The following is a 20228-nucleotide window of genomic DNA, read 5'->3' as shown; positions in this document are numbered from 1 at the left end:
TTAAACTAAGAAAGTAGATTCTCTATATCAAGGGTTTTCAAACTTTTTGATGGCAGGACCTCATAAGATGAACCTTTAGCGAGGGACCCCTTTCCTAAAATACATATCCATATTTTTTATAAAAAAATAGTAAATAGTAATTGTGATATTATAAAGAAAGCAAATTGTTTACAAACTTACATAGACTTTTCACAATTTTTGCTTTTTCCTTTTGAAGGAGACCCCTTAGAACCAGATCCCAGTTTGAAAACCCCTATAATATATATTTATATAGGGGCTCTATATTACACTGTTAGGAACCATCCCAAAAATATTTATAGCATGGTTAAACACAGTGGCGGCCAGTGATGCGAAGTTTGTCACAAACTGCTGCAGACGCGTCTAAAGGGTTTATAATAAAAAGAGACGCTCATGTTTGCCAGATACTCGCATAATCTCATGTGTAATCAGAGTTTACTGTTAAGTGAGTGTCTTGCGTGTATTTTGTGAACGTGAGCGTCTCTTTCATCATAAATGGTTTTGACGCGTGTGCAATAGGCACGCAATTGACAAAACATGTGATGCACATGGTCCACATGAGGCAACAAACACATTTTGAAAATGCGAGCAACACACATGACACTCCGAACACTTATTTTGAATTAGCGCCTCTCGGATGAGCAGTCACGAGCCGCCACTGGTTAAACATTTACTTGGCAATGTAATATTGGCAAAGTGCCTACAAAATGTTTTAGTAAATCGATATACACAGGTTGAAAAGCTATCAATAGAGCTATCAATAGAACTAAACTCAATTCACGTTCTCAAAATAATCATTTCTTTTTTAATATTTTATCATCTAAAGAATATTTTCCTCCAGAAAAAAAATATTTAATGAACAAGCACGGTTTTTTAATGCTTTTATGGAACCAAACAGACAAAAATTGTTCTTTTATGGGGTTGTGTATGTATTTTAATAATCTGGATGCTTTTTGTTTTTAAATGGTGTAGTTATGGAATCTACCAGCAGGGGTCATACAAACCAACAAAACCTTGAACCCTTGTTCAAGAGCGCTGTGTGTTTTCCATTCTACTGTTCAACCAGTTTTTTTTTTATATTTGTAAGCAAGGCTTTTAAATGCCATTTTATTTCCCTGTTTTTACATCATTAATGTTGTTTAAAGGAAAAGCTTAGGATGCACATACATTCAGAATAACACAGAGCAGAGTTTTTCTCTCTTAATGGCAAGCATTGACTCAGTTGAGGAGGAGCAGAAATTGAATAAGTTGATTTATGTCTCCCTGCTGCCTTTCGTCACCCTCATATGCCTTTTGCTGACGCTTTTAAGTGGATTGATTCTCGTCAGTGTGGGCCATGGAAGGTCAGACTCTATCCACTTACTGTATGCGCTTGCTGTTCCCTCTCGCAGTACAATACGAATCCTTTGGCAGGTACATTGGCTCCTGTCCACATCTCCTCAGCTTTCATTGGAGAAAAGCTCTTTGGGCAAGGGAATGTGATTGGTTATCCGTCAAATAAGGGTGTTTTTGTGGAGAGAATGAAAGAGAAGGTTTAGGGCTTAAGATGACAGTGCAGATCGGTGACAAAGGGAGAAATGGAAATCAATAAGTGAACAGGCTGAGATTTCTGACTGCATCTGTTCGCCATTAAGCTGACTAAAGTCACACATTAACATCACGTTTGCAATATTATGCAGCTGTTCAGAGAGGCTTTACATTATTTGGAGCATTATTATGTTTCACACATAATATATTTGTATTAATCCCAAATGCACTTATTACGTATCTTGTCAGTATATCATCTTCAGTATAATTACATTTCTTGCAGGTTAAAGTTATAAAATGTCTATTAAGGCACAATGTCGTACTCCACCCTAGCAACCACTCAACATCCTAGAAACTGTATTGCGATAGACATTGAAATTGGATAGCAATGGCCTAGCACCCATGTAGCACCCAGTCTAGCCTAGTAAACCCTAAAAATCTCATGACGAATATTTGGTAGTCATTTTCAACAATTTTGAACAACAAAGGCCTACTAGAGTAAGCCGATGACATATTGATGTTTATGTTTGGTTATGCCGACTCTAAACACAGAAAGAACACTTGTCTGTGCAGGCGCACTTTATTGACCACCTAGCGGCCACAGTATTTGGATCTCCACCGATGTATGTTTCTTTGTGTGCAGATTCGGAGGTGGTGGTGGATTTGATGAAGAATTGTAAAACATTCACTCTAATAAATGCTGGGTTATTTCAAATATCTCATGGCAAATCGTACATATTTTACGAATTCTCATGAATTTGTACGAAGGAAATCGTGCAAAAACATTTGATTGTCGTAAAAAAAAACCCTAAACAATATCGAAGCCCCACCCTTAACCGCAACGTTACAGGGGCAAAAGCAAATTGGACAAAAATGTATGAATGTGGTTGTAAGAATTAATACGAATTAGCTACCTCGTAAAATACTTACAATTTGCCATGAGATAGAGTTGAAATAACCCAGCATTTAGAGTGAATGTTTTACACTTTTTTTTTCATCAAATCTATTACTACTTTCAAATCTGTATACAGAGAAATATAAATCGGTGGAAATTTAAATTCTGTGTGGTTGCTAGGTGGTAAATAAACTGCGTTTGCAAAGATATTCTTAGTGTCCTTTCGGTGTGCGTGAGACTAAAGTCACGTGACTGCAGTGACGCGGATGACGTGTTATCCTCAGACATGTTTGCAAAGTTTGTTTTTTCAAACTTACAGCGTTCCCTCAGACTGTAAACGAAGCCCGTGTGCACAAAAAAATAAACAGCTGGAGTGCACCAGATAACACGTCGTACATCATCTGCGTCACTTCAATCACGTGACTTTAGTCTTGTGCATGTGCTTCACAACAGACGCAGAAGAGAAGACAATGCTAAAGTTAACTCGTAATATTTGTTAATTTTTGACCAAAATGTATTTCCAACACATTATAACTGACCCACTGATGTCACATGGACTACATTGATGATGTTTTTATTACCTTTTGGACATGGACAGTATACCGTACATAGATTTTCAATGAAGGGTCAACAAGCTCTCGGACTACATATAAAACATCTTAAACTGTGTTACGAAATGTTGAACGGAGGTCTTACGAGTTTGGAACGACATGAGGATTAGTTATAAATGACATAATTTTCATTTTTGGGTGACCTATCTCTTTAATTTAACCTATGCTGGGTTGTTTTAACCTATTGTTGGGTCAAATATAAACATTTTCATAGTTAATTTAAGCCAACGATTGTGTTTGTCCCTTTGACCCAATGCTTGGTTGGAAATAACACAGCATTTATTGGAGTTTATGTATGTAATATCAAACGATGTAAGCAAACACTAGTAAATAAACAATTTATTTAAACAAAAAGTAATTTCACATATATAAATATAACTTACAGTTTAACCTTTTTTATTTAATCATATGTTTTGTTGGTTGTATTTTGTTGTAATGTTTGTGTAAAGGTGCCAAATAGATAAAACTGTATTTACCTAGGCAAAGATTAATAATAAGAGCTCTGTACATGGTAATGACATATCGTGAACCTCAAACACAATGTTTCCTCTTTCTTATGTTAACCTCATGCATGCAAAAGACTGCAGTAAAACAGGCCAATCTCAACATAACACAGACTTTGAATATGTTTACTAATGTGAGCTACTGGCATGAGCCGCAAAGCTCTTCATCATTATTTATGACTTCTCCAAATAGGGCAAAAATAGACCATTTCTTTTAAAGGACAAATCCTAGAGTTGTAAGTGGACATGTAAAAATGTTTCTGGATAATTTTTGCACTTTATTACATACATTCTATGTAAATATCAAAGAACAATTTAACAGATTATTTCAATGCATTCTTTGGCACCTTTAAAAAACTAAAACAATGACTTCTGGACCATGTAGTTTACATCTTGCAAAATTATCCATTTACTAATGATAGACATAACTTGTAATTTCTTGTTATTAGGTTATCTAATGTGTTTAAAAGAGTTTGGTTTTGTAGATGGATTGTGTGATTATTTTCTATCCATTTTATGGATTTAATGTTACCACATTCATAAGAGGAACACTTTGTGGTATAAAGAAATATTTAAATGCTTACAGCAAGCTTTCGAAACTGGGCTAGAAAAAAGTTATCCACAAGTCTGTCTTCACAAGTTCATCAAAGTTCAACGTTATATCAGACTAATAAAAAATGGAAATGTATTCTTTTTTAATACTTGCTATTTGCACTTACAGTACACAAGCATTTTTCAGCAGAGAAAAAAAAGAAAGAGAGAGATCTGCCAAACAGTGACAAAGATTTCTTTGTAGTCTTGCTCAATCAGGCCAAATGGTTATAATGGGTACTTGCTCTATTCCCTCTGTGACCTGAAACACTCCATTTTAAAATTCACTGTCCCAAATGCCAAAAGCGCCACATAATGGATTGAAAGAAGGAAAGATAAAGTGAGCAGAAGGCACAGTGAGGGCAGAAAGAGAAAAAGTGGCTGTCAGTGAAACACATAATGTTTAAAGATTAATGCCTGCATGTGAAGTGTGAGCATCTGCTCCATTGATCCGTCATGCAATTAAGTCTCTTTGTCACCGCAGTCCATCTATGTCTGTTTATGCTTAGCATAGCAAAATCCTTTTGAATTATCTATAGAGATCAGTCTCTGTTACGATGATGTGTTTGTGTCATGATCCTATTCTGTGTTTCCTTAGTCTTGTCTCTTATTTTAAAGTTTGTGTTTTCTATTTTTGTTATCTTGAGTAGTTCTTTTGTTCATTGGTCTGTGTGTGTCTTGTTCTCCCTGATTAGTCGGTATATTTAACCCCAGTGTTTGCTTAGTCTGATGTCGGTATAGTTAAATGTAAATGTAATGTGTTGGTTCCTGTTTCTGCCTGTTTCCGTTTTGGATTATGTTTTTTGTGATTTGGATTTCCTTTAATAAATCTACACTACTTGGATCCTCTGCCTGTCTGCCAACATCTGTTAAATAAATAAAATATTACTGATATATAACAAATACCTGCAGGATTCTTGCTTACCATTTAAATAACATATCGACAGGAAAACCCTCAAAAAAAAAAAAAAAAAACACAAAAAAAAGAACGGGAAAGTCTTTATCAAACACTCAAATTATTGCAGAAATGAACCTTTTTGTGTAGTTATAATGATGCTTTTTACACTGTAAGGACCTAAACTATTGTACAAAGCGGCTTATTTGTATAATTCAGTACAAAGCATATAATTATTAGAAAAAAGCAATAATGAAGCCCCACCCCTAACTCATTGGGGTGAAAATAGTTCATATTAGTACCTCAGAGGTACATTTCAGTACTACAGAGTGTATATTAAAACCTTAAAGGTCCGTATGGGTACCAAATTAATACACATCTATACCTACAGTACAGAATGGTACATATTAGGACCTTATTAAATGGTACTGCCCCAGTGACAGCTTGGGAATATTTTATGACTACTTTTTTCTAACAATGTACTCTATTTTCGCAAGTTCTGGCTTCGTATGTCAACATGAAGAGAAATATGCAATGATTTATATTATTTAATGAAATGCTCACAGTGCTTGGCTTGGTCACTACCCTGCTAGACAAAAGAATGAGTATTTTTGGCAACAGAATGGTGTAGTTATGCCATATACCAGCAGGGCTTGGCTAACTGGGCCTTGCTAACCAACCAAACCTCACCCCCTTCCATTTTATGCCCCTTTAATTGTTGAGATTTATCTGTCATGAGGCTGTATTAAAGCACAGAAGGCTTGGTTACACTCCAAATTTAAAAAAAAGCAAAATACCAAAAAAATTAAGTTTTGTTTTATCAAAAGTCTGTTAAAAATAATCTGTCAGATGTTTGCCAATGCCTCATGATTTAAGTGTGACAAACATAAGGGCACTGTCATTCATTGTTTTTGGTACTGTGACAAAATATCGCCTTATTGGAAAAAAGTACTTCATGTATTGGAGTGAAATTTGATATGACCCCAGCAGTGTATCTATTTAATCTCAAGGTGAATATTCTGTTTAATAAAGAAACAACACAGTTATTTATCATCTTGGTATATTTAGCTAAGAAATGTATTTTGTTACTTTGGTCTGCTTCACAGGATCCATCCCTTAAAGGCGGAGTGCACAATGTTTGAAAAACGCTTTGGAAAAGGAGACGGGCCGACTACCAAAAGACACTTGTAGCCAATCAGCAGTAAGGGGCGTGTCTACTAACCGACATCCTTGCCGGATTGCTTATGTGTGGGGCGGGTCTTTTAAAAGAAGGTCCAGATTCTATTGGGGTAGGGGCGTGTATGTTTAGGTGATGATTTCAAATATCAACATTGGCTTTCAAACATTGTGCACTCCGCCTTTAAAATGTGGATATCACAAATTGTTACACTGTTACCTTTTGAAAAGCTCACTTATGATAAACAGCAAAAATCTGAAAAATGTTGGCTTCTCTGGTCTCCCCTTTGGGAATATATGAAAAGGTTTTTCTAATGACTACAAATTATCTTTTTTTTTTTCTTTTCCTTTATCTCATACTTAGCTACAACTATTAGGCAAGGCAAGGCAAGGCAAGTTTATCTGTATAGCACATTTCATACACAGAGGTAATTCAAAGTGCTTTACATAGAAATGAGAAAACAATATATAAAAGAGAAAAAAGAAAATGTAAAAATAATAGATACACAATAAAATCACAATAAAAACAAAGATACATGAGAATTTAGAATAACAATTGAAGAAAATAAATGTGATTTTAATAAAAACACTTTAAAATGTTAAAAAGAATAAAACAGAAGTAAAAGTGGCATGAGTTAAAAGTGCAGTCAGTGTGAAGCAGCACAGTGCTCATTCAGTAAATGCAAAGTTAAACAGATGTGTTTTTAATCTAGATTTAAAAGTGTTTACTGTTGAAGCACATCTGATCTCTTCTGGAAGCTGATTCCAGCTAGAGGTGGCATAATAACTAAATGCTGATGCACCTTGTTTTGAGTGAACCCTTGGTATTTCTTACTGACCTGATCCTAATGATCTGAGTAATCTGTTAGGTATATATTCAGTTAGCATATCTGTCATGTATTTGGGTCCTAAACCATGAAGTGATTTATAAACGAGTAACAATACTTTAAAATCTATTCTAAATGTAACAGGAAGCCAGTGTAAGGACCTGAGGACTGGAGTGATGTGCTCAGATTTTTTGGTTCTGGTCAGAATTCTGGCAGCAGTGTTTTGTATGAGCTGCAGCTGTCTAATGCTCTTTTTGGGGATCCCCGTAAGAAGTCCATTGCAGTAATCCACCCTGCTAATGATGAAAGCATGAACAAGTTTCTCTAAGTCCCGTCTTGATACAAAACAGCTAATTCTGGCAATATTTCTGAGATGGTAGTAAGCTGATTTGCTTATTGCTTTCACGTGACTACTGAAATTAAGGTCAGACTCTAAAATAACACCAAGATTTCTGACTTTATTTTGTGTCTTTAGACCCCTAGAGTCAAGGTATGTGTTAACTTCGAGAGTTTCATCTTTATTTCCAAATACAAGGACTTCAGTTTTGTCTTTGTTTAACTGGAGGAAGTTTTGACGCATCCAACAGTTAATTTCATCAATGCATTTACATAGAGAGTCAATGGGGCTGTAGTCATTGGGTGACAGGGCTAAGTATATCTGGGTGTCATCTGCATAGCTGTGGTAAGCAATTTGGTTCTTTTTCATTATTTGACCAAGTGGGAACATATACAAATTAAACAGAAGCGGTGCAAGAATTGAACCCTGTGGGACTCCACATGTCATGGATGTCCACTCAGATTTATGGTTACCTATGTTCACATAGTAACCTCTTCCTTGTAGGTATGATTTAAACCATTTGAGGACCATCCCAGAGAGCCCTACCCAGTTTTCCAGTCTATGTAAGAGTATGGTGTGATCTACTGTGTCAAAGGCAGCACTAAGATCTAGTAGCACCAGCACTGATATTTTACCTGAATCAGAGTTTAAGCGAATATCATTTATTATCTTTATGAGCACTGTCTCTGTGCTGTGATGTTGACGGAAACCAGATTGAAAATTGTCCAGATAGCCATTTGAGTTTAAGAATTTGTTCAGCTGATTAAAAACCACCTTTTCAATGATCTTGCCTATAAACGGAAGATTTGAGATTGGTCTGTAGTTGCTAAGTATGGTTTTGTCTAGGTTACTCTTTTTTAGGAGAGGCTTAACAACTGCTGTTTTTAATGACTCTGGAAAGGTGCCTGTGATCAGAGAGGTATTTACTATTTTTAAGAGGTCAGTTTCTAAGCAGTTAAGTACCTTTTTGAGAAAAGATGTGGGGAGCAGGGCCGTGCAGAGACAATTGGAGGGGCAGGTGCTCAAAGAATAAAAAGGGCACTTTGCTCGCTGATACGCAAGCACACAACTGAAACAAATAATAAAGTAATACAGAATAGAAAGACTTTATTTTCCTTGCAAATAGAGTGAGACAGAAAAATCTATATAGACTGAGTTTTATATCTATATATTTATGCATTTGGCAGCCACTTTTATCCAAAACGACTTACAGTGCATTTCATTTTGTGTTTGTGTGTGTGAACAGTATGCAGTTTTAAAATTATATGATATTATTGCATTGTGACATTAAGATATTATTACGTTTACAGGCTTGTGTTTTTGTTGTCATATTTAAAATATAATTCTATTCTAATCCTGTTCGAAATTTGTATACAAAGAGAGTAGCCTACATATTTTAGTTTTGAATCGTGTTTGTGTTGTGTTTTTGCACACTTTGATGCCTTGATGACAGGGCAATAAAATAATGACATTCATCTCACCTTTCATTCATTTCATGAAGCCTCTAGTACTTTCTTTATTTTCAGGTAAACTAAAACTGGTTGCAAAGCTGGAGAGTTTTTGACTGAGTTAATAATTTAGCACGAGTATGGCTATATTACCCAACATCAGCTCACATTGTCTTTTATCAAAGGTGAGTCCAGGAATCGTAAATTCAATATGATACAAAAATTAACCGAGTTTTTTACCGTATTCATCGGATCTTGCTCTTCCAACAACCTCCGCGTGACAGGTGGATGACATTAGAACAGCTCGAGAGCAATTTGAAATCAAACTCCTCCGTATGATTTCCCAAATATTTCTCGTGGTACTTTGATGTCATGTGCGTTTCGGTTCTTGCATTGCTGCGTGAAGTTGAGCACACCTAAAAACTCGAGACAGCTACCTGTATGAACTCCCGGCAGAGAAGTTCTATGTCCCTGCCTTTGCTTCATCCATTGTTTTTATATGGGAAGAATGTTTTCTTTTCAGCGTGAGAAATGCAAGGTGTGGCGAGTAAACTGGCTGAAATGCGTGTGTCTCCCGTCCCGCCGAATGCGTGAGACTTAGAGCCCTGTTTGCATCTAACGTTCTAGAGATGTTAATACACACAGACAGCAATAAACAAAAGCTGTGCATGCTCTCCTCACGCAGGGACGGACTGGGACTAAAAAACAGCCCTGGACTTTGACTAGGCCCGGCCCAAAGCAATCGGAGTGCGGAAACTCGACAACAACATAAACGCCTGGCATGAGTGTCACAAGACTTTAATTGTGGCTCATGATGCTATCCCATCCAAATTATAGCAATAGCACTGATGTTGACTAGATGTTGTGTTAAAAGCATATTATTCTAGATTAACTTGAATACTCACATGTAAATGGAGGTCTCAACACACTGCAGTCCCTCTGGCTGAACCAATACAAAACAGGTATCTGAAACACACAACATAGTACTGTATGAGTCATATGATAAATCACAAAGTAAAGAGGTTTTAATATACAGTTTAACTTGAATACTCACATATAAATGGAGGTCTCAACACACTGCAGTCCCTCTGGCTGAACCAATACAAAACAGGTATCTGAAACACACAACATAGTACTGTATGAGTTATATGATAAATCACAAAGTAAAGAGGTTTTAATATACAGTTTAACTTGAATACTCACTTATAAATGGAGGTCTCAACACACTGCAGTCCCTCTGGCTGAACCAATACAAAACAGGTATCTGAAACACACAACACATAGTACTGTATGAGTTATATGATAAATCACAAAGTAAAGAGGTTTTAATATACAGTTTAACTTGAATACTCACATATAAATGGAGGTTGAATACTCACCTAAAAAAACAATCCAGCAATGGAATTTTACTCAATGTTGGGGATAAGGATTTTCTTCAACAGGTCGCTTTGTTCTGCAACTAAATAGTTCAGTTATTTTGTGACATTTAGCTGCTTCACTCTAAATTCCGCATAAATTTTTTCTCTCGCCTTCTCAGCCCCACCCTTTTCTTTCCGCTTTTTACCCGCGGCCACGTTATGCATATTGTTTGTTTGTTTCTATGCTTCTATGTTCTACTTCTATCTAACGTCTTTGCTGTTGGTTTTTCTCGGTTTTTCTTCCTCCTCATACCACTTCTTCTCCTTACTTGGCGGCCACGGCCAGTGCAGCTGGCATCCAACTTAAAGGTGCATTACTGCCACCTACAGTACTGGAGTGTGAAACAGATTACTGGGGGGGACAGGTAATGACTGCGTGCGTGGCGGGTGGTGGGCCGGCCCACCGGCCGTCCTGAGTACCGGCCGCTCTGTGATTCTCCAGATCACACAGATGGCCAGTCCGCCCCTGTCCTCACGTTGTTCTTGTAAAATAATAACAATATAACAAGCATCGCTTCGGTTCAATGCCGGCTCGAGGGGGATTCTCCCTCTACTGCGCACCGTGTTTTGCACGTGTGGGCGCTGTTAGCGCTGTGAGCTAGCTAGTGATCGTCCCTAAAGAGATTGTCCAATGAAAGGTCAATACGTCATCATGTGACTAATTTTATTTGCGTCTAAATTATTTTTTATTAATTTTACTAATAGTTAGATTGGGCAGGCCTTCACAAAAGGGCATTTAATTACAAAAAAAATGCCTTGACAAAAAGGGCACTTTGGTCATCCAGGGGTAAAGGGGCAGGTGCTTGGGCACCCACCGCCCCCCCCTCTGCACGTGCCTGGTGGGGAGTGTGTCAAGGCTGCTAGTTGATGCTTTAAGATGTTGTACTGTTTCTTCCAAGGTTTTTATATCAATTATGTCAAATTCTGGGAGAATGGCTAATTTCTGAGGTTGTTGCAATGATATCTGACTGATCACAGTACAATATGAGGCCGTATTGATCGCCATTCTGATATTACTGATCTTCTCAGAGAAAAAGGTTGCAAACTCATTGCATTTGTTGTCAGAGAGCATTTCACTAGGAACTTGATTTGGGGGGTTTGTTAGTCTCTCTACAGTAGCAAAAAGAGTGCAAGTGTTGTTTATGTTTTTGTTTATAATGTTTGAAAAGAAGGTCTGTCTAGCTGTGCCTAGTTCTACATTGAAAGCACGAAGACTGTCTTTATAGATGCTATAATGTACTTCAAGTTTTGTTTTCCGCCACATACGTTCAGCTTTTCTGCATGTTCTTTTCATGTGCTGTACTGCTGTTGTGTTTCTCCAGGGTGCTTTACGTCTGCCAGTGATCACCTTGACCTTTACTGGAGCTATACCATCAATGGCATCTTTAACTTTTATGTTAAAGTTTTCAAGGAGAACATCAACAGAGTCTGCCGATATGTTTGGCAACATTGATATAGCATTCATAAATACCTCACTGGTGTTCTCATTTATGAACCTTTTTTTAACATAGACAGATCTAGCATCAGTGGCAGGACAGATCAATAAATCAAAGTAAACACAGAAATGGTCAGATAGGGCTTCATCCTTGATTACAGTGGATGAAATGTTTAGACCCTTGCTAATGAGCAGATCAAGAGTGTGTCCCCGATTGTGTGTAGGACCTTGCACGTGCTGGGTCAGATCAAAGGTGTTTAAAACATTTAACAGTTCAATTGCAGCATTGTTTTCTGCATTGTCTATATGAATATTAAAATCTCCAGCAATAACAAAATAATCAAATTCAGAGGAAATTGTTGATAAAAGTTCTGTGAATTCATCAACAAATGCTGAGGTGTATTTGGGAGGTCTATAAATAATTGTAAACAGAATGCGTGGTGTACCTTTTAAAGCAATACACAAATATTCAAAAGACTGGTAATCACCATGTAACACTTGCTTGCATTGAAAGGCATCTTTGAATAAAGCAGCTATTCCTCCGCCCCTTCTAAGAGCTCTACAGACATTTATAAAGGTAAAGTTGGGTGGGGCTGATTCATTGAGGACTGTAGCACTGCAGCTGTCATCTAACCAAGTTTCATTTAGAAACATAAAGTCCAGGTTGTTGGTGGTGATAAGATCATTAACTAAAAAGGATTTGTTCTTTAGTGAACGGATGTTCAGAAGTGCTAACTTAACAGTAACTGGTTTTGGCACTGTATCAATCTCAGAATGACGTATAATAGGCAGTAGATTAGATAGAATTGCTGTGCGGCTGGAGACGGCCTTCATCTTTCTATCACATGTCAGGACAGAGATAGGGAAAGCTAAAGGGACATCGGGCACCCGCTTGTTCTTAAAATGTTTATGATTGTTACTGCTGACGTAGCGGGAACCCAACACACATCAGTTACCAGTGCTGTTTGCAGATGAGGGCTGGTGTGGTCCCTGACGTTGAGGCAGAGGTCGGAGTGCTCTCTCAGATGGAGGGGGAGGGCAGGCTGGGCCCGAAGGCTTTGGTGGTTGAGGAGCCCGCCGTTTCTTGGTTGATATTTGGGGACTCGCAGCAATAGAGTGGGAGAGCTTTGTTCCAGCAGATACCAGTTTCTCCATTTTCTCTGAAAAGCCCAGAAGTGGTGATGTTGGAGAGAGGGAGAGAGAGTGTGACGACATCAGCTGTGATTCTGGTGTTCCTGAAGGCTGGGAGGGAGTGTTATCATTCTTCGGGTCATTATCAACAGAAACGTCCTTGGGTGTTGATTCACAATCCAGCTGTAGCGAGGTCTGTGGGCAGGGCTCAGCCTGAGCTGTGTCTGTGAACAGTAGTTGTGACTGCAGAGTTTTATCCTTGTCTTCTGAATGTCCATCCAGGTGCTGGTGTAAAATCCTGTGGTCATTTCCGCTGTTCAGTAGTGGACTGGCACACTCAGCTGATGGATGAAGCATGGAGAAAAAGATATTGTCTTTAAGCAACCTAGCACCCAGTTTGTTTGGGTGGATACCATCTGTGTTAAAAAGTTGCCTTTGGCTCCAGAAGATATTGAAATTGTCAATGTAATTCAGTCCTCTCATGGTGCAGGTTTTTTGCAGCCATGAATTTAAACTTAGTAGCCGAGAAAACATATTTGTTCCCCGGGCTGGGATAGGTCCACTGATGAAAGATTTAACTTTCAGTCTTGCAAGTGTTTCAAAAAGTTCATTGAAATCCACCTTAAGGAGCTCAGACTGCTCTTTCCGAATATCATTCTTTCCCACATGTATGACAATCCGACTGACAGACTTATGTTTCATCAGAATGTTGCCAAGTTCCTTGTTAACATCAGAAACCGTTGCACGAGGAAAACAGTATGTACGGGTAGCCTTGCTTTCAAAGTTTCTGATAATATTGTCACCCACTATCAGCGTGTTTGGCTCGGCTGCTGTCTGAGCGGAGCGCTGCTGCCTGTATGATATTGAGCGTCTGTTAGCTCTGTAAGCTACTGACTGATGTGATCTGTGTCCATTAACATTTGGGGATTCTTCACCCAAACTCATTAGTGCTTCAAATCTATTTTCAAGCCGTACAGGGGGTGGTAGAATACCAATATTGGCTACTCGAGTTGTACCCATATCTGGGGTAGATGATGCTAATGCAGCAATTTGTGACACTCGTGACAGTCTAATGTCTTGAGCACCTTTGGGTCTCGCACCCTGTTTATGCCATCGGTTTGTGTCTTCAATTACTTTAGGTTTCTCTGAGCTCACTATGACCTGTTTATAAGCATTAGGTTCACAGGACTCACCAGCTTTATGTTGAGAAGGACCACGATGAAGCTCCGCTGTATGTTCTGGCAGGGTCGGCAGCGCCACAAGTAACTTTGTTTCGAGAACCGCAATCTTTTGTAAAAGTCTGTGGCAGTTTGAGCAGCAGGTGGATTGAGATCCAAAAGAAGTCATTTTTTCTTCTTTTCTTATGTTTGAGTGTGGGCAGCTGTGTGGTCCTGTTTTAGGATTATCAGCTGCCGGCAATAGCAGACTGGTAGACTGCTATGATAGAAACCCCAAGTTGTTGAATATTCCAAATATCAATATAGTTCCAGGAATTTGTAGTTTTAGTTTGAGAGCCCAATTGTTTAGTTTGAGCACTGTGCTGAACTGCTGGTAGTTGAATCAAAAGATAAAAGCGAAAAAGCAAAAGCGCAAAGCACAGAGCGCAAGTAAAAGCGTCCGAACAGTAGCAAAGCAGGAATAATGTTACAATAATGTGAGGTGGTGTTAATATTTCGAAATCGTGTACTTCCAATTCCTTTGGCTTTTTTATTTTTCCCTATATCTACCTTTTTTATTGTCATTTTCATTTATTTTTTCAGATTCTTACCACTGTCTTAGTTAAACATAACATTACTGTACACTGATACTGTTACTGTCAATGTAATTCTATGGGAAAAAAAAACAATCTGTCATTGTTAGTTGTTTCTGAACGCTTTTTGCAGAACTGAAAAATGTATTAATGTGCTTTACATAAGGAACTGAAGGATACATGTGACTTTTTTTGCATTATCCTGCTCAAATTAAATCCCTGGTTCTGCTTTTCTGGCAAAACTTTATTGTGACATTTCATATATTTCATATAGACTAAATTACGATTAAATGTTTGAGACAGTCAACCACATCCTGTCAGGAAAAGTTTTTTAGGACCCTGGATGGCTGGTCGGGAATAACAGAGATACCTGCCTATGAGGTGCATCTTTTAGAGATCACGGAGAGCACCAATTATCCGATTCACGGTTTTACATTTCCTTCAACATGATCTCACAAAGTTCCGTGGGATAGTCACGGAATTTTGTGCTCATTTTTCCGTGGCATTCTCACGGATCTCCGCATTTTTCTGTGGCCCTGCTACGGACTGTCTTTTTCCGTGGCATTCTCACGGATTGGTTACTCAACTGCTTTTTCCTATTTTCAAACCATTTTCGCTTCGGTTTAGGGTTAGATTTGGTGTTTGGGTTAGTATATCACTTTAACTATTGGTTTATACTATTTTTTCTGATTTATTCTTTTATATTTTCTAAACTTTAAACAATTGTTGCCTGGCGTTAGGCGTATTTCATGTAAATCTAACCCTAAACCGAAGCGAAAATGGTAAGAAAATAGGACAAAACAGTTGAGTAACCAATCCGTGAGAATGCCACGAAAAAAGACAGTCCGTAGCAGGGCCACGGAAAAATGCGGAGATCCGTGAGAATGGCACGGAAAAATTAGCACAAAATTCCGTGTGTAAGTGTGTATTCGTACATGTTAACCATATGCAAAAGGTAATCCCCAAAGTAAACGCTGATGCGAGTTATCGTCTCCAACGTAAATCTCTTTTCTTGGATTACAACAAACACATTGTAGACTGTAGGAAAAAGTTTACTTCCTGGGATTGGTGATGTAGACACGACGGTCGTTATCATAATTCCTCACACTTGGCCTGTAAGTTAACTCCTAGCATTGCATTTTGAAAGAATCTTTCAAACATGATAAGGAGCGTCACATTTACAGCTGATGTCAGAGGCATTCAGGCCAATCACAACGTACAGATTAGCTGGCCAATCAGGGACACAGAGTTTTAAAAATTTATGAGTTTTGTACAAAATCAGCACGTTTCAGAAAGAAAGGGGAAATCTGGAGGTAAAAAAATTTACGGTATGTGGAAAATAATGTGTTTTTGAACCATAAACCACACGAACACATTGTATTATACAAAATAAACAAAATAACATTGTTTTTAGCAATGAAATAGGTGCACTTTCAAGAGTTTGACATTTATGCATTAGACAGACACATTTATCCGAAGGGTCTTACGATGCATTTAAGTCCATTAAATGGAACCCACAGCATTTATACTGCAAGCGCAGTGCTCATCCAACTGAGCTACATCAAGGCCTAAAGCAGCTGATATTCAGTCATAAGATTCAGAGACAGAAGAGTCTGTGTCTCAAATTTTTTTTTAACATGAGCAAGGAAGAGACCTCTGACGGAAGAGAGTCAGAATTTGGCAAAATCAGTGGAAAAGAATGACCACATGACCAAAATAGAGTGGTTTTGAGTCAACTACTATACAGTGAGATGTCTGTAGGCTTTGAATGCCCTTAGCAATTTGAGGTTAAAAAAAATCACTTATAGTTCTTATGAATGTGTGCCATTGCGCTGGGTGAATTAAGGTCAAGGGTTCCTGGGGCTGAGGGGGTGTGGATCAGGGTTCTCCAACCTTTTTGTGAGCAAGGGCTACCACAATGCATAAAAATCCGGAGAGTACTTTTTGATATAGTCTACTCAAAACTGTTGATTTTATTTTTATTTTACTTGTTGATATGTTTTAGCATTGTTTAAAACGTTAACATACAGAAAAGAAGCAAGCTAATATAAAAAATATGTAATAAATAAATATTCCAATTGAGACTATTAATAGAATGCCTCGAGGGCACCATGTTGGAGACCCCTAAGCTTGATTTTTTGTTGAAAATGAATGTTTAAGATCTAGTTGTAAACTAGTGGTTCTCAAAATTTAGTCCAGCTACCAAATTCAATCCAAACCAGAACATCCATGCTACACTCTTAAAAATAAAGGCTATACTAAAAAGTTATTTGTCAAACTGTTTTATTAAGAAGCTTTAATATATTTCTGTTGTGCAAAAGTGGAAAAATGTGGATGAATTGGCACTGCTGCTGTTCCCTTTTAGAAATGTTATATTTAAAGGGACAGTAAGTAGGGTTTAAAGTGTTTTATTAATCAAAATCAATATCTTTATTCATAAATATGTCCTCAGATCAGTAAGTACATAATGGCTACCGTAGTTGCAACACGCATTTGGAAAAGCGAGGCGCTAGAGAGCACTATTTGTTTGAATGCAAAATACAATTTCACCACTAGATGGGGGTAAATCCTACTTATTGTCCCTTTAAGAGTGTAATCACAGTAATTTTACGTCACACAAAAGTTAACAAGTAGGATCAATGGAAATTACACAAAATTAACAGTAAATGGCACTAATACCATTGTAATAACAGTAAGAAAGGATTACAATTATTTAATTGCAGATTAAGGTCCAAATCAAATAAATGAATACCGTTGTGAGATTTTATTCTGGAACATTAAGGTCCAATTCCCATAAATATGAAATAAATAGCTTGAATGCAGTACAAAAATATGTTGCTTTTTTATTGGCTGAATGCTTTTTAATAAAGTCACATACTTTCTATGTATATATCAGTGAACAATGTTACATATTGTATCAATGCATTCTTTGGCACCTTTAGAAGAACACTAACCAATTGTTTGTTAAGCACACTTGAATCACCAGGCCGTCAAAGCGTTATTTTACATTATTCGAACCAACTCATGGACTAACAAGTTAATAATTTATAAGTTATTGATGTTGTATATAATCCATTTTTACATGAATTAAATAGTATATATAGTTATATAGTTTTATGCTTTACATAAAATACATGAATTTTCTAAAGGGAGGGTGGAGGGTCATTATGGCTACCACAGTTGTATGAGCTGATATAATAGAGACATTATAATGTGTGTTCTGTTCTAGATCGACTTCATAATGACTTTTAAGATCTGATTAAGAGAACACAAAGACAACGCTGTTTACAAAGGGCAAAGGAGGAAGAACGGTTTAAGTGAGATTTACCTTTGACCTTGTGCCAAGTCTTATTTACCATTATATGAAGTATATTAAAGGTAAACTCAGGACAGTATAATGAAGATAAATGGTGCACATTGAGGTCCTGAACTTTTATCTCTTTGCAAGATACAGATACACGTGCAGCCCATACTCTTCTTTCACTTTCATTTAGCATTTATTGCATATCAGTTACATTAAGAGATGATCTGTGCTGTTCTCCTTTATGGAGTGTGGTGGGTCAAGTTTCAATGACCTGTAATGTCTAAAAATCTGTTTAAGGCAAAGATGTTGGTCCACACTGTGTGAGTTGCACAAGTATAAAACTTGATGCAAACCTCAGATGGCTTAGACAAGCGCGTCAACAGAAGGGTAAGACTAAGTAAGAAAACTGGCAAACGCTTATTCATGTGTTCAAAAAGATTGACCTGCAGGGCTAGCTTCAGCTTGTTTAAAGGTATAGCGGAGGATTTTCTCGAATTTTAGAAAAGAACCGCCTTCTCCACTTTTTAAAAAATGCAATTGCGCAACTCTCTTGATTGACAACTAGGAGGACCAATAGTCTTGATGACCCACCTGGAAAAAGGAAATCCTCCGCAATACCTTTAATATGCAATAGACTGCAGAAGAAAGTCATATTTTTACTTCAAATTTCTTGTCGCTGCATTGACTTCATAAGGTTGCATTAAGTAAATTTTTTTATTTAGATGAATGATTTTGAAGCAATATAAATAGAGTACAGTCAAGCATATAGCCAGATACCAATAATAAGAATATCAAGATCCTCAAAAGGATATAAATCTAAAAGAGAATTGCCCTACCAAACTGAACCTGATTAACCCTTTCAAAAAAAAATAAACCTAGAGAGTTCATACAAGTATCTCATATGTACATAATGGTACCAAATGTACACACATCTGTACCAAAGGGTACATACTGTATTAGGACCCTTTTAAAGGATACTGTCCCAGTGACAGGTTGGAGTCATTTTTTACAATTGTTTCTAACAATGGAATCTGTTCTTTGCCACAGTTGCCTTTAGTTTGCTTACAGAGCAGTATTTTTACAAACCATTTTTTTAATTCGACTGGACAAAAAGTCTTTAGTAAAGCTGCTTTGAAATAATGCACAATCGGGAAATAGTGAGAGAGCAAAACGGAGAGAGAGAGCGAGAGGCTGTGGGTTAAAGGAATGGTCTACTCATTTTCAATATTGAAATATGTTGTTGCCTTGGCTGGGAATTGTTGATGCATCCCTCTGTCGTCTGTGTGCGTGCGCGTGGGCGCTGGGGCGCGCTGCGACGCTTCGATGGCATTTGGCTTGGCCCCATTCATTCAATGGTGCCATTTGGAGATGGAGTTGGAGGTGACCAGGCACATCAACGTTTTTCCTGTTTGGGACGAGTAGTTATACGAGCAAGTTTGGTGGTACAAAGTGAAACGTAGCGCTTTTCTGGGCGGATTTAAAAGAGAAACTATATTTTATGGCGTAATAGCACTTTTGAGAATACTTCGACTCGCCTGAAAAGTCCGCTACCCTTTTCACTCTCATAATGAGAGAGGGAGGGTGTTACTGCGCCGAGTCGAAGTACTCCCAAAAGTGCTATTACGCCATACAATATAGTTTCTCTTTTAAATCCGCTTAGAAAAGCGCTACGTTTTATTTTGTACCACCAAACTTGCTCGTATAACTACTCGTCTTAAATAGGAAAAACGTTGATGTGTTTGGTCACTTCTAACTTTATCTCTAAATGGTAGCATTGAATGAATGGGGCTAAGCTAAATGCTATCGAAGCGTCGCAGCGCGCTCCAGCGCTTACGTGCACGCACACAGATGATAGAGGGATGTATCAACAATTCTTAGTTAAGGTAATAACATATTTTAATATTGAAAATGAGTAGACTATTCCTTTAAGTTTCCAGTAACTGACTGGAAAAAAAATTTAGATCTTGTAAGTCATTTTAGATTAATGTTAACATGACACACCTTCATGTGAAGCCAATATGAATAATGGATAATCATTTGTAACTTGATCTGATTATGTTTACGATCTAGACGGCTGACTCGAATGCATCAAAATAGAAGTTTGCATGTTCAGTGGGGCTTTACATTATCACTTTATCGAGAAATACACCCATTGTGATCAAAGGCAAATGAGACATTTGCACAATACTTAAAGCATAATAAAATATGAAGAAGCAAAACATGCTTATACTATCTTTAAACGAAAACTTCCTGCATAAACCACACGACTTCAAAGCGTCATCGAAAACTTCTGCTGAGCTCTCAAGGGTGCAGGAAGTTTGCCTTAAATTATATGAAGCCTTACATTGCAATGTTGAAAACA

This window comes from Misgurnus anguillicaudatus, chromosome 1 (assembly GCF_027580225.2).
Source record: "Misgurnus anguillicaudatus chromosome 1, ASM2758022v2, whole genome shotgun sequence".
Lineage (NCBI taxonomy): Eukaryota > Metazoa > Chordata > Actinopteri > Cypriniformes > Cobitidae > Misgurnus > Misgurnus anguillicaudatus.
Note: the sequence above shows the minus strand (reverse complement) of the source record.